The sequence below is a fragment of the Aphelocoma coerulescens genome, chromosome 4 (genome assembly GCF_041296385.1).
Source record: "Aphelocoma coerulescens isolate FSJ_1873_10779 chromosome 4, UR_Acoe_1.0, whole genome shotgun sequence".
Classification (NCBI taxonomy): domain Eukaryota; kingdom Metazoa; phylum Chordata; class Aves; order Passeriformes; family Corvidae; genus Aphelocoma; species Aphelocoma coerulescens.
In genome coordinates this window covers 57,493,045-57,508,167 of record NC_091017.1, presented here as the reverse complement: position 1 = coordinate 57,508,167, position 15,123 = coordinate 57,493,045, and the positions used below count along the sequence as shown (strand labels likewise).

At 39.1% G+C, this 15,123-nt stretch overlaps 1 long non-coding RNA gene across 1 annotated transcript; it reads right to left on the bottom strand.

Moving 5' to 3' along the window:
* Positions 1-2,185: 2,185 nt before the first annotated feature.
* LOC138109096 (uncharacterized) lies at positions 2,186-13,782 on the bottom strand. The gene is made up of 4 exons (XR_011150259.1): positions 13,705-13,782; positions 10,795-10,907; positions 6,823-7,004; positions 2,186-5,686 (listed from the first exon to the last, which is right to left on the bottom strand). It is a non-coding gene; the product is annotated as an uncharacterized lncRNA (long non-coding RNA).
* Between the last annotated feature and the right edge of the window lie 1,341 nt (positions 13,783-15,123).

The following is a 15,123-nucleotide window of genomic DNA, read 5'->3' as shown; positions in this document are numbered from 1 at the left end:
TTTTTTTTCTGGCAGTAACTTAATCAAATCTAAAGCAATTTCAGAGAAAACTATTGGAAATTATGTAATAATTTTGAGACATACTTTAACTTATGAATCATCTGACAGCCAGATTGAATCCATATTGCTGCAGAGTAGCACTTACTTCTTGAGTATGTGTTTAAAGATGTCCAGATCTGTCCAGTATGTTGAACAATCTCTTATATATACTGCTAATACTAAGGGAATACTTTCTGCTGGAAGTATAAGTAGCAAACATACACTCTTCACACATATATCTCAACTAATGTTAAGTAACATAAGAAATTGTACTCAAAAAAAATGCAAACACATCACAACTACAGGAAAGTACACATCTTTAACTTCCCTTGTCCTATGCATAGCTCTCATTACTCAGTCATATTTTTCCTTATGAAATTCCATAGCCTTCAGTGTCAAGTGATTGTTTATTACTTTAACTGTGGGCCAGATCAGAAATTTCTGAACAAGATTTGTACAACTCAGATTGCATACTAGTAATAATTTAGGAGGCCTTGCTATCTCTATGCTATGACAGATACATCAGTAGATAGCTAAGATATAGAAAAATTAAAGCAAGGCAAGATATTTCTACACTCTAGTTAGCCATCAGTAATCACATCCATTGCACTCTCACACATTACAAATCTTTTCTTAATGGAATTTTATGTTATTAAGCAAACTATTAGTATTTAAGATTTGTCCAAGTTTTGATTAAACAACCTTGAAGTTATGATTTTGGGGTTCAACTAGTTATTGGAATAGAGAACATTTTTTACAAGTATCAGAAACTTAAACTTCTTGTTTCTATTCAAGGAAATAAAAAAGTAAAGACAATAGAGTGCAAGTAAAAGAATTTCATAAGTCACTGTATCACAGTGACAGCGATTGCTGCAATTGAAAAAATGTCAGGTAGGCTAATCACGATAAATGTGATAGAAGATCAGAAAGATGCAGCAAATGCTACAAGTGTTCACACAGGATAGTTTCTGAAAAAACTGGACAGTAGCAAAAGAGAAGAATTCCAGTAGGAAGAACACAATCACCACAAAAGGCTCCCAGTACAAACAGTTAATGTGGTTTTGTTTTAATAAGCTCAAGTTTGAGAGAATTCCCTGTAATAAAATTCAAACTGACATGCGGTCCTTTGGGCCTCATCATCAGTATATTAGTTTCACAGTATGGTATCTCCACAGACTTCAATCAAAACTTGTAATCTCCAGCAATACATTTGTATAAATATACACTGTCTACACTAATAAATATTCAGCCATTTAGTAATGTAATTGTTTTCTGTTTCTCAATGGACTACTCAGAAGTAATTTAAAACAAATTAGACACAAAACATGAACTTATTCCTACTTTATAAAAATGGTAGTTAGTACTCCCTTTCCTCCCTTTAAGTACCTGATTTATTCATAGAAAGGAGATACAGCATTACAGACTTTAGGCTTTCCTCTTCTGTGGCCCATCCAGGGCCACACTTCTCAAATCTGATGCAAAGAATGTCTGTTACTCACACAACCATTCAAAATTACTTGTAAATAAGAACATCCATTTGAATTGTAGTTGATTTCCATTAATGTTAGTGAGAAGAAAATCTATATTGTGGAGAGTTCAATCTAATTACTTCTCTTTCATTTATCTTGTCCTTTCTAGCCTTTTAAAGTTACCTTCTCTCTTCTTACTGGAGTCACAATTTTATTCTTTATTTTTCCCACACAGTTATTTCACCTTTTTTCACTTCTTTTCCAAAACCTAAACCATAAAGAAACTCAATGTTTTGCTTGAATTCTCTCATTCAAATGAAATAAGACTAAGCCTTAATAAAAAGACTGTAGTCATTAATATTCTAACAATAAGACCATACTAGGAAATTTAGGTGGGCATATGAAAACCACTAAGCTTATCAGCAATATTCTATCTTAAAAAAAGAACTTCTGACTTCCCAGTTTGTGTTCAGTTGTGAGAGCTATGAGCAGGGAGAGAAAGGCAAGGACCTGCCAAGCAGTTGTCAGAGAGCACCCTTTAACTCCCTACTTCAGTGCCAGGGACATCAGATTCCAGTACTCCTTTCTCACGGGGAGCTTGCAAGCACCTCATGAAGGGGACAATCCCAGCTCACATCTTCTCTCAGTAATATAATGAAACAAAAAGACAATTAGAATCCTTTTACTGAAAATTCAGTTTTAATATCAAGTATATTTATGTCAATACACATTTAAAAAGTTGAAAGTTCTAATTGCAAAATCTCCTTTACTAATCTAAAAGCTTTATACCATTTTAGTATCTAATGCACAATACAAAACCAAAAAATGGGTATTTCAATTTTTGAAGCAAAAGCTGTGTTAATGAAATCAAGATCATACATCAAAAGGCACTATGAGCAAAAGCTACTTAATTTAATAAATTAGGCACTTTTGTCATTATTTAATTATCTAAGAGTAATCAAAAGTGATAACTGCCTTTTCATACATAAGGAAGTAATTCGAGGAATAAGGCTGATTGAGGAAGACTACCTCATGGATTCTTTTTCTGGAATAAGCTAATTTGATAAGTATCATTTGGAAGAGCAAATCATTAAAATGTACGCGAGGAAGTGGTAGCTGTAAATTGAAGTATGAAAAAGATGTAAGCAATCAGAAAATATACTTGGAAATCATTTTTTTTAACCACTGACAAGCTGATAGAAACATCACAGTCCTTTCACACATCACCTCTTTTTTTCCAATATTAGAAAATAATCTTTGCTTTGTTTGCTGCTAACATGGTTAAAGACAAAAAAGTAGATTTTGCACATTTATCTAACATACGAAAAATGCTTTTTTCATGTGCTGAGGGGTTTTTCCAAAAACTAGACTTACTGGCATGAGGGGGTTTTGTCTGACCAAGAATGAAAATTAGAACAGGTGCAACACCTTCCACACTGTTTTTTGTTAAGCATTAGAAACTGAACATTCCTCAAATTCTGGTGAAATGTAAGTTTTTTCCATGCTCCATCTAATACTCCACCCTGATGGACATTGTGCCCTACACATACTCTCTAAATCATGCAATGCTAAACTATGTTTTAGAAGGAAAAACTGCTAGGAGAGGAGAGGATTCTAGAAGTAATGAGGCTTTGAAAGTTCAGAGATGGGCATTTTGGTGGAAAGTGGATATAATAACCTTGACCACTAAAAGATGCCTACTTGAGACTACAGCTAAGGAGGAGAGCAGTGCTGCGTCTCTTTACCCTCCCTGACGCCATTCAGAAATATCCAGAGTGCCACACCTACTCACACTTCCTGCCCTGTGCTCTGGGAGGTCATAAAATGTGGTAGCAGTATATACGACTTTGCACAGATAGATAAAGTTATCTTTATCTATAACAGAGTACAGTTATCTCTACTCTTAATAACATATTTAGGTAATTTCCAGTTTGAAATTAGCTCTTCAGTCCCTCAATGCTTGCCTTCAAATTTCAGAAGTCTTCTGATGAGTGAATGACAGTTTTGGCCTTATCCCAGCAACTGACAGCATACTATAAGGGAAATATCCAGAAAATTATCTAGGTGGCAGAAATGACAATTCTTTTGTTTCGTTTGTTGTTTTTTTTTTCCCTTTCTGAGCTAAATATTATCTGAGTGACCAAAATCAGATGACATCATCTACACCAGGAAGAACATGAATTCAGACACTGCTGTAACTTTAGAAAACTATTGAATCACCTCAGACAACAGGCCATCCAGCTGACACAATACACCACAGCTGAAGGGTGACCTCCATCTCAAGTATAAGTGGATTCATGCACGCTGAGTGAAGTCTCGCTTTTCCCCCTCATCCTCAGTGTTGCTTTATGAAAAAATACAACACTGAACGCAGATCACCTTAGTTCTTGAGGACTGAATCAATTTGTATGAAACCTATCAAATCAATAGGATTATGAGATAGCAGTTTAAAATTTATGTCTTTTAAGGTTTAACCAGTAGGACTTCTTTTTTTTACTAATTGTTCTTTATAATGAAACACTGAGTGCTCCTCAAACTCTGCGCTGTCCAATTGACAATTTGTCAGCTCCCTATATTCAATCACCTCAGTTCTTTGTAACTGCCCAGTTTTAATTAATAAAATTTTAATAAAATTAAAATCCTCTTCAGTCTGAATATCCTGATGCTTGTCATAATAGCAAAAATGTTACTCACACATCTCTAGATTTAAGTCAGATTTTCAAGTCACTCCTTATTCAACTAAGTATTATTTAAACAAACTAGGAGAAGATTTCTGGTAGAAGGTTCCTAACTTTAGGTGCAAATCCTTCTGCTGATGACCAAGAGTTATGCAGATCTAGAAGCAATAGTCAGGAAAGAAAAATCATTTCAGAACTGATCCCTTCAGAAGTCTTGAAGGTTACAAAAGTATAATATTCAGAAATGCCTTTGGAAGTTAGGAAACCAAATTCCATTTTAAAAAATGTATGAACTTCTAAAGCCTAGAGTTTTAGTAAATCTTCCTTTAAAAAGCAAAGAACAGACATTGAGGCTTTTAGAAAAAGTTGCTCTTTAAGCCTCTAAACGCATCTGTCTCTAATGACTGTAGTAACTGGGCACACATTAGTGCACCCTCTACACTGAAAATGTTAAGTTTAAAAAGGCATTTCTTTTTTTAACTATGAGTCATAAAGACAGAGAGACAAAGTAATTAGCACAAGGTCATCCTGTACCTGAACTCAGAACCAAAACTGTATCATTCAAGTTCCTAGTTCTCATCTCAGCCAGTAACCTACCCTACTTTTTAAAATAAATGTAAACTCCTCTTTCCATCCCAACAGAAACTTATCTACTAGAAGAGACAGGATTAATTCCACATCCACTGGATTCCTAAAAGTTGGTACACCAACCAGGCTCTTTGCACTAGGGGCTGGTGTTTACTTTGTTGGGTTTTTGGGGAGGTTTTGGTTTTTTTGGTTTTTTGCCACTCTTTTAAGGTATAGCAAAAGAACAAAAACTTTTGGAGGCTATGTGGTCCTATAGAGTGATTGTTTCTTCCATATGCCTGTGGTTCTAGTCTGCAGAGACACAAAGGACAGCTATGAAATCATACGTGCAATCCCTTGTGAGCCATCAGCTCAAAAGCATTCCTCAAATGATAACCACATTTGTGCACACAAAGGGTTTCTCCTTTCCGTGAGTCTTCCAGTGGTTAGTGAGACTCCAGCTGTGTGTAAAATGGTCACCACACTGTCTGCATTCAAATACACACTTACCATGTGTGTCACCTGGGGCTGGGTCAGAACTGAAGGGCAGCTGAAGCTCTCCTGGCACTGTTTGCACATGCAAGCCTTGTTTGCCGCATGGCTGTGCTGGTGGCAGAGAAGTTTCGAGGTGCAGTTGGAACTTTTACTGCACATTGTGCAATGATGAGGACTCTGTCCTGGTGAAGCTCTGCCTGAGACTGCAACGTCCTAGAAGTCTCTCACATCACAGCTTCTCTTCCCAGCCATCTCCCGTCTGTTTGTCCTCAAAGGGAATTTTCAAAGTGCTGTTTTGAGACATTTCATCCTTCTGACAACTTAAGTCATCATTGTGGAAAACCTTTTCTCTTTGATCTCCTGATGATAACGTGTTTTACCATGTGTCCAAACCTTTCCCGGTCATGAGACTCCATTTTTCTCCAAATCTATCAACAACTTCAGGTAAAAAAAGAAAAAACAATAGTTTTTAAAACTGTAGTAATTTGTTGTAGTCTGCAAACAGCAGACTGATGTTTTTAGTACTTGAGAATAAGCAGACCATTATGAAAACAAAAAATTAGGTTTTGCCACTTCAAGGATGGTGAATACTTCATCCTCAGCTTTCAGTTGCAGTGAAAGAAATGGTTTTGAGCAGCAGAAGTATTCTGGGTAGAAAGAAGCATGGGCAGGAAGACCAGAAGGAGAAAGACAATTATTTGGGGAGACACAAACATTAGTATGATTGGTTAAACTAACCCTTCTGAAGCAGCAGTTTAAATATGCTCACATATATCACCACCTGAACTGATTCCAGGTTGTGCAACCATCCAAGGCTTTCATTGAGATCGGTACTATGGCAGGGGTACGAAAAACTTTGATGCTTTTTAAGGCATTGATACCATTTTCTGTTAACAAGACTAGCAATCTTCACCAAGTTTTCAAGTTGTAAGAAAACATTATGACCATTAAATTTTCACCTCTTCAAATGCTCAGGCTTAGAAGGCTTTAAATCCAAATCAAATAGGGATGGTCTGATTCAACTAATAGTTAAAAAACAGCACAGGAATAAGACAGTTATACCGACCCCTGCTTATATTAGGTATGCAGCAAGCCAAATTGCTATTTTCTATTCTACAAAAGCATGTGAGTTACAAACATCAGGTTTGTCTCTCCCAAAAAAAAAAAAAATCTTGCCTGATAATGCCGTAGGACAAGCACAAATGAGTAAGAACCACTTTTTTCTTAGGTACTGAAATCCTCAGATTAATACAAGCTTCCCTCTTTCATCCCCTACATTTAAACCAAAATCCTCTTGCTTTAAAGATCGAGAAGGAAAAATGACATAGTGATTTCTGTTTTGATGTTCTTTACTCAGGTGCCAGGTGTGATAGTGGATTTGCTGATGTGGACCGAACTAGGGTTCCTAGAACAGCCATGCCAAACGTTAGAGTTGTCTGATCAGGCCATATTACTACAAAATCCTGCAACAGAAGCATTTTCTGCTTCCTCCCTCAGCATCCTGTTCACAAACTTATGTGCTCCCATTATGTACAGCTTATCATACATTCCTTGAGGGACCTTCAGTTCTTTACCTGCTAAAAGCAGCTTGTATTTGAGTTCTTGTTGCTTGCTTTTTTTATCCCGAATATTTCTGGTTTGGTTGTTCAAAATAAGGCTGTGGTGAGTTAAGCTGAGTGCTGGAAGAATTGCAGAATTTCACAGAAGGTGCCATCTTCACAGAGGTCACTACAGAGCCTTTAAAGGATCTCTAAACCTGGAAATAAACCACTGTTGAGTTACAGCCTTCAAACCTCTAAATGTATCTTTGAGAAATAATCATACATCTCACACAGATCCTTCACACTGTTGTGGTGCTACAGAATAGATCAAAGAATACCATTGGTTATATTTATTCTTACTCCAGTTTGATGTAAGTGCAGATGTTTGCCTATGGAGTTGAAATTACAAACCTGAAAATGCCACACAGGAGAAGCATTCTTTCATCCCAACAAAAAGAAATACACATTTCTCTTCTTCAGCTGAATCTACATTGAAATACAAGGCTTTTCTCAGTCTGTGTCAAATTTTAAAGCAGTTAGTCTGTGTCAAATTTTAAAGCAGTTTTAGGAAAGGGTGCATTTAAGATCCTGGTACTAGTTCCTAGACCTACTGAGAGTAATGTTAAGTAGGTTTAAGAGGCCAAATATAATTCCTCAGCTAGTACTTTTCATGCCCGTCACTTCCTCTCATGTGCACTCTTGGATGTATCACTTTCAGGTGTTTCAGGTTCAGTATTTATTTCCAAATACTATCAAGTCTCAAAGAAAGTTGCCTAAAATGTCCTTAGTCTTTTTCAGCTTCCAGCTTCCACTTGTGCAAGAAAATGATGAAGATATTGAAAAGCATGAATGTTCACTAAGAATACAGATATGGAAAAAATTAACATCTATGCATTTATTTCTTTAATGCACAGGATTTAATTTAGAGGATTTAGTTGTATCTTAAATTTATAAGCAGGAAATGCCATAATGTTTTGAGCAGAGCACCACTTAACAGAAACTGCAATTTGGTCATAGAATCACAGAATATTAAGGGGTTGGAATGGACCTTAAAGACCATCCAATCCTACCCCCCCCCCCCCCCCCATTATGGGCAGGGACACCTTCCTTTCAGGTTGCTCAAGGCCTTATCCAACCTGGCTTCTGAAATGCCAAGGCTGGAGCATCCCCAACCTCCCTGGTGTCACCAAAAAGCAGGAAATAAACTCTCCAACCAGTTTGATAGGTTCGAAAGCTGACATTACTTTGTTCAGTGCTGAAGTACGTGGGGGATTTCCCCACTTAACATGTATGCTAATTATCAAAACTTTTAGCTATTTATACATTTTAGCAAACAAAGGAATGAAGGTTCATTGGCTACAAGTTACATAGTTCTTTTTTTAGTTAGCATTCTATCTTCTGTTGGTGAATGATTCTCTTGCTTTTCATGCTGTGCCGGTTTGGCCAAATTTAGAAGTATATACTCTGAGAGAAGGCAGGTCACCACCCCTCCCCCACCACGTTCAGAAAAATAAATTTTCCTCGAAGGAAAGTGAAGGAGATAAAAACTATTTATTTAACAAACACATGGGAAAAGGAAAATAATGCTAAATAATAAAATCTTTTGCTGTGGAGGAAAACCTGGGAAAGTGTTCGAGTCCTCCCTTTGGTCTCCTTGGAGCTGGGGTTTGGCCCAGGGCCAGGCCCTCTGTGCCCGGTGGAAAGTCCTCCCGATGTGTTCTGATATTGAAGCAGTCTAGCAGAAAGGGGAGAAAATCCAAAATTCCAGGGAAGGAAAAAAGGTCAACTCTCAGTCTCTCTCTGGAGAAAAAGAAGCTGAAACTGGCCAAAAACTGACTGGGGAACAGCAAGCCGGGTGCTTCCTCGCTCCCCTGCCACAGCTGGAAAAAAAAGTCGCTATCTCTGTGTGACCTTGGAACATGAAAACAAACTGCTTTGAAAAAGTTTGCTCAGTTTTTTCTTCCCCCTCTCAGGCTCAGTTTAGAGGCATAGAAAGGCACAAGAATTAATTTCTGGGCATAGGCAGCGACATGGGATACACATCATAAGGTCACCCCAAGGCACATGCTAATTAGTACTCGTGCTCCGTTCTCTCTTCTTTTGGGTCAGTGAGTTTCTTGGTGGTCGTAGATGCCCCTGCCAGAATCACCTTTAACGCACTTGGATCTGATTTCACCGCAATTACTGTGTTGGTTTTATTAGTTTCTTCTTTATCTTGGGAGTCCTACCAAATGTCCTTGTTGCCCATAAATTCTGCGTTCTTTGTGTCCATTATCCATGGGCATCCTTCTTCCCAAGCTATGTTAACTTCCTCCTCCCAGGTCTGAGATCTCTGAAGCATGTCAAGCCTTAAACTTTACTTTGTTTTTCTAACATGTGGACATCACTTAGAGCTTGCTTGCTAGCTACTACCTGTTTCACAGACTAAATCTCCTTTCTTGCTGATTAGGTCCCAACATTTCCCTCCACTGCTGCACAGACTCCTTTTTAAAGAAATATAACCTGTTCAGTAACACTGGGCAACTTGTTCCAGTGTCTAACTACCCTCACAGTAAAAAATTTCTTCCGAGTACCTAACCTAAATTTCCCTTCTTTCAATTTTGTATCCATTACTGCTTGTCCTATTACTATGTTTTCTGACAAATAATTCCTCTCCAGCTTCCCTGTAGGCCCAAAACAAGTACAAATAATCCTTTGTTTTCCACAGGAATTTTAGGGAAAAAAAGTTTCTCTTCTATTTTTTCTTCACTTGATAAAGTAGAATTAGTCATATTATTTTTAAGTTTTCATCAAAGTGCACTTGTAGATTTGAGTTACCTTACTTGCTGATTTGTGACAGTCGGCACGTCTGAGCCTTAAGCCTTTCTTTTTTATTCTGCAAGTCTTCTTCCACCTTTTAGCATAATTCATGGTACGATCAGGCCTCCAGTTCCCATCTGGCAGGTAAAAGAAACCCTCTTGTAGGCACTAAGGCTGACCTACTTCACTGTGTGTAAGTAATGGGGATCTCACAGGTTCCTGATACTTTCACAGCTCATCATTATCATCTGTTCAGAAAATCCCTCATTGGATATCATTTCCTACAGCTCTGAGCTGGTCCTGTAAAAAATGCAGGTGAGTGCACTTGGGGAAAAAAACTGAAATGGCAAAATATTAAAGGCTTAGTATAGACAAATCATTATCACTGCAACAAGTCAAAAGGGACATTTCTGTTGTTTCCTTGCTGCCTTAAAGATAAAAGCTTTCATCCAGGCTCTGAGTGGTCCCAGATGGAAATCTTATGCTGGAACAGTTGCCTGGATGCATCTACCTGGACCATATTCCCAGAAGCAGCTTTTTTGGCAAGATATGCAGGAACTGTAACAAGGTAAGCGTGCCCTTGATCTGCTCCTTTTTATGCTCTCTCTCTGCCTTCAGCTCCAGATGCATATCAGCCCCACAGGTACCCCCCCAGCCTACTGGAAGCAGAGTTGTCTGAACCACTGGCAATACTTCTCCATGCTGATGCTTTCCTCTTGCAGAATTACTTCTTCACTCTGGTATCTTGTGTTCAGGTTTCTAGAGAACTATTAGGTGTTTCTAGGTGACAAGCAAGGTTTATCCTCTGAAAGTTATCCAAACAACCATAACTAAGCTTAAACTGTAGGCAGGTACAGATTTTCCCAGGCTGAAACAAAAGAGGAATGGCAAGGTCTGAAAAACCTGCTGACACAGAGTATCTTGACATTTTTCCAGGCCTACACAGAAGGGTTATTTACTCCCTTAAAATGAGTCCTACGTTTCTCAAAAATTAATGACAGTGCCAATCTATAAGTTCCCTTGTTTATGTCACTCTCCTCCCACATTTCAGAGCTAACCTTGACTCTGGTCTTCATCATCACATTAAAGCGTACCCTAACTAACTTTCCAGCAACAGCATTCTACTTTTAACAGTTCATGTAGTAGGTAGGATTTTCTTCCCCACTCTAAGTTATGCAGAAATTGCTGACTTGTAGTATTTAATACCTGATGAGGATCAATCAAATCTACTCTTGTGCCTCTGAGTCAGCAGCAGCAGCAGGAAAGTATTGATGGACTAGCAAGGGCAAAACAAACATAGGCACATCAAGAAGTGTCACCTGGATGAGTCAAAAAAAAAGAAAGAATTAAAACAAAAACAATTAGAAACTTTACTGCTACCTGCTAGAGGAAATAAAATCACCACCAGGCTCTGAAACAACCAGTATCATTGAAAATTACTTATCTAGAATTTCTGTCTTTCTTTATGTAATCCAAACATGAAGTAGGCGATAATTCTTAAGAAGGGCCATTTACAAGTTGTTAAACTTGTACTACATGAATTTTCATTTTAAAAGTGGAAAGACATACAGTCTATGCAATTCATAGCAGGTCATTGTGGAATTCCACAAATATTTATTTTCACTACTGAAAATTGAAATTCAGCTCCAATTATTTCCAGCAAAATATTAATAATGTTATTTAAGTATATAGACAGGATAATTGTAAGGACAATACATAAAAATATAGCACCTTTTTCAGTACCTTTTTCATGGTAATTAAACCACAACATGCAGTTTTACAGTATTTGAACAGCTCTTTCATGAACCCATGAAGTTCTGCTATGCTGTTAACATACTTCTCATGTTACATAACTGTAACTTTAAATGCAATATACAAGAGTAATAAACTTAAAACCAGCAGAAAGACACTCCCCACCATCCCCCATTCACCTGCCACCTGCCTAGGGCTAGGGGATATGGAGGGCAGGGAGAGTGATGCTGTCCCTGCCACCACTGGGGGGGCTGGTTCATGGTGCCACCTGGAGAAACTGTCTCATCCCAGGCTTTGGCTGAGCTGTGACTCCTCAATCTGTGAGGACGTCCTATCCCTCAGACAGTCACACTAAGGGTCAAGGGCCAAATGGTGGATGTGACAGGAAAAACAGAGGCACCAAATGCCTCTTCTTGCTGCTCATCTGGACCTGGGAGTGATACTGAAAACTGCTTGCCCAGGCAAGTGAAGTGACAGTGACACTCCCATTAAGTGACGGTGCCACTGGGGCTCTCACCTGGAAGGAACCATTCTGTGTCCTAGGCAAAAAACACAGGGCTGCAGCAGACACTATTACCCAGCTGCAGAGGGCTAATCAATTGCCTGTCCACAAGAGGTCAGAGCCTGGGGCCTCCCCAGAAACATATCTCAGATTTGTAGCATGTTATGGTGTCTCCTCTCTGGCTTCCCCTGCCCTTCAGGCACCTTGGGAAGGCAGACATGGTATTTTTCAAAAATGGCTGGAAAACAGAATTGCATTTATAAGCCCAGCCGAGCTCCTCAGTACCCTCTTCATGTTCTCCTGTTACCTGTACAACTCCTTCATTCTTAGCTCGCTGTGAGAGCTAACCTCAGAAAAGAGGGAAATCCGGAGCCTGATGACACGCACTCTTCCAAGCAGGTAAAACAATATAGGGTCACCTAAACTAGTAAAATGCTCTTAACTTTTTCCCCTAAGACTGAATAATCCAGTCAGATATTCAATTCCCTGACTGCAGGTTTTTTTCATTACAATGGACAAAGATAAGGCCATATCAGAAATATTTTAGGGTATGACCATCTATTCACTTTCCAAAGAGATTTCATAATGCTTACAGAAAAAAAATATAAATAGTAGAGGAAAAAGGATAGAAAAGCCAACTGCCACCAACCAAGTATTCTCTTACTTAAGAGTTCAAATAAACATAATAATCAACTTTGTGAGACCATCACTTGGAGCTCTATTCGTGCATATTCAAAGTGTTACGGATCCTTTCACATCTTTGCCACATCTGGCAAAGCTTTTTGCAGCTGCTGTTAGTGTTCTCATCCACAGACCAGCCAGCCCAAGGAACAGGGTTCAGGGTTCAGTCCTGCTACAGAGAGTGAGGCTGTGTAGCAATTACCAGCTGATGGTAGGAAGCACACTGAAGGACCAGGACAAGTACAGCTGCCTGCAAGTTATCCCTGTCAGAACACATAAAACATTCTTGCAAATGAATATATATATATAAGTTAAAAAGTTAGAGATTAATGTGATTCATGAGCAACACGAAGCCACTTTTGGACTTTCAAGCAAAGCCTTATAAAATTCCAGCACAACGAGCACACTTACTGCTGATGGCCAATCCCCGCACAACATCAAGTCCCACCACTCAGAGCACAATTCTGTGGTTTTTCCCTGCATGTGAGCACACTGGCTGCAGCCCGGGCTGGCTCAGTGGTGGGAACCACATCCTTGCCTCTCCTCTTCTCTTGCTGTCCTCACTTACTCCCAACCTTTCCCAGCTGGCACCCCCTCCCTTGCTCCCGAGGCTGCAGCTCTGCCCTGCCCACCCATCCTATGAAACACTGAATTTTATGTTTTCTTTAGCACCTCCTATGCATAAAGCTATTGTCTCTTATGTATAGAGAAAGAGAAATAAATATGCAGCTACAAATTAAAATAAACAGTCCCAGAGTCAAAATATCACAGAGCATCTCACATCCTGAAACAACAAGAGCTGTCTTTGGCAAAGCCAAAACTCTCTGACCCATGCTTAATATCAAATTTACTTATTTCAAGATGATGTTTCAAGGTATGTCTGATTTAGCAGAGTGATATAAAACATACAACTAGAAATGTAAGTTACTCTTAGCAAAACTATAGCAATCTCAATACACAGTTCAGTCACACTGTCAACCAGAGTCCCATTGCCAGTCTTTATCAGGTGCTGGAGGTTGCCAGAAAGGAATACGTGGGTTGAAAAAAGTTCAAGCTTGTTGCTCTCTTCTAAATAAACATTTCTGCAGAAAATCATGCTATGAAAAGCCAGTGTCCATAAAGGAGACAGAAGAGTTCTGCAACTTTATTCCAATAAAAAGAAAGTCCACTTGTGCACGTACCTGCAGAATTTTTCTCTCCCAGGGCTTTGGAGGACACAGCCCCCTTTTTTCCTAAACTCCCGGCCACGTTGCCTCTTCCTTTCCCCATTGGCTGAGGCACTATGAAGGTGCAGCCTTCCCAAACTGCCTACCCCGTATCCCCCCTTGAACTTGTTATTTTACCCCAAAGTTTAGAAGTTCAGGCTTGTCTGTTTCAGCAGCCAAGCTGTCTGGTCTCTGTAACAAACCTACTGCCCGAAGTTAGTCGACGCCTTAAGACCCATTTCAAACACATTAACACCCATACCTTCACCCATGGAATTGTTTGTAAAGACATTAGCACACATCTTTCCTATCACATTAGAACAGGTTTCCCAGTTGTGAATGGGTCATCCCTGGCAGTGTTCAAGGCCACACGGGGCTCTAAGTAACCTGGTCTAGTGGAAGGTGTCCCTGGCTGTGGCAGGGGGATTGGAACTTGAAAATGCTTAATAATCCAACCCAAACCATTCTATGATTCTAAATACTTTTGCTAGTTGCTAGGTTTTTATGTTCCATGTTAAGTGGAGACACATATTCCCCCTCTTCCTCCCCCACGCTGGCCTAACTCCGAAATACCCATTCTCCCTAATGAACTCAGGGGGAGACATTTGCACCTCCTGAGAGTCCATGCGCTAATGCATTGGCTGTTTAGTGAAAACAAAGCCTGCCCTCAGGTGCCCTGTGCGCTGAGGTGCAAACCTTGCAGCAGCTGTGGGCAATCACAGCCTGCATTGCTCCCGGAGCTTCACAGCTCATCTCCCTTGCTCATTGCTTCTGAGCATTCTTCTATTGTAGGGCTTGGCTGGGAAGCAATAGTCTTGGATGCTTTTCTTGCTTTAAGGAGTGGAAGATCTATAGACAAATTGAAATATTTGTTCTAGGTTTACTGTAGTTCTATTGCTTCTAAATCAGCAGAAACAGTTGCTTCCTGTTAATGGAGAGAGACGTAGGGGTCAGATATGCATATGGAATTTCATTGGGCTTGTTGGACATGCTGTTAAAGGAATAGCAGTGTAAATAATCTATCCTGACAAATTTATAAAGTAAGATTTTCTATTGAGGTATAGAAACAGCGAAATTGTAATTGGAACAAAAAATAATGTACAGTAAAGAATGATAAACTCAGTGCAGATTAATTAGGGCTGAGACCTAAATTTGTGACCTGTAAAGGAAGTAGTGGGCTTTTATTTGTCAAAAACTTTATAAAGTCAAAAAGTATCTCATTACTCCCTTGAGATTCTGCCCCTTTTTTTAGGGTTACCTGTGTGCAATGGCAGCAGGTGTCATTATATTCCATAAACATTCACACCATCTTTTCCCTACAGAACGTTACATGTGTTTGTATTTTCTTTCAGTTCATAAGGACTGTTCCTCCTCTGTCCAATGTTTCTATTTCTC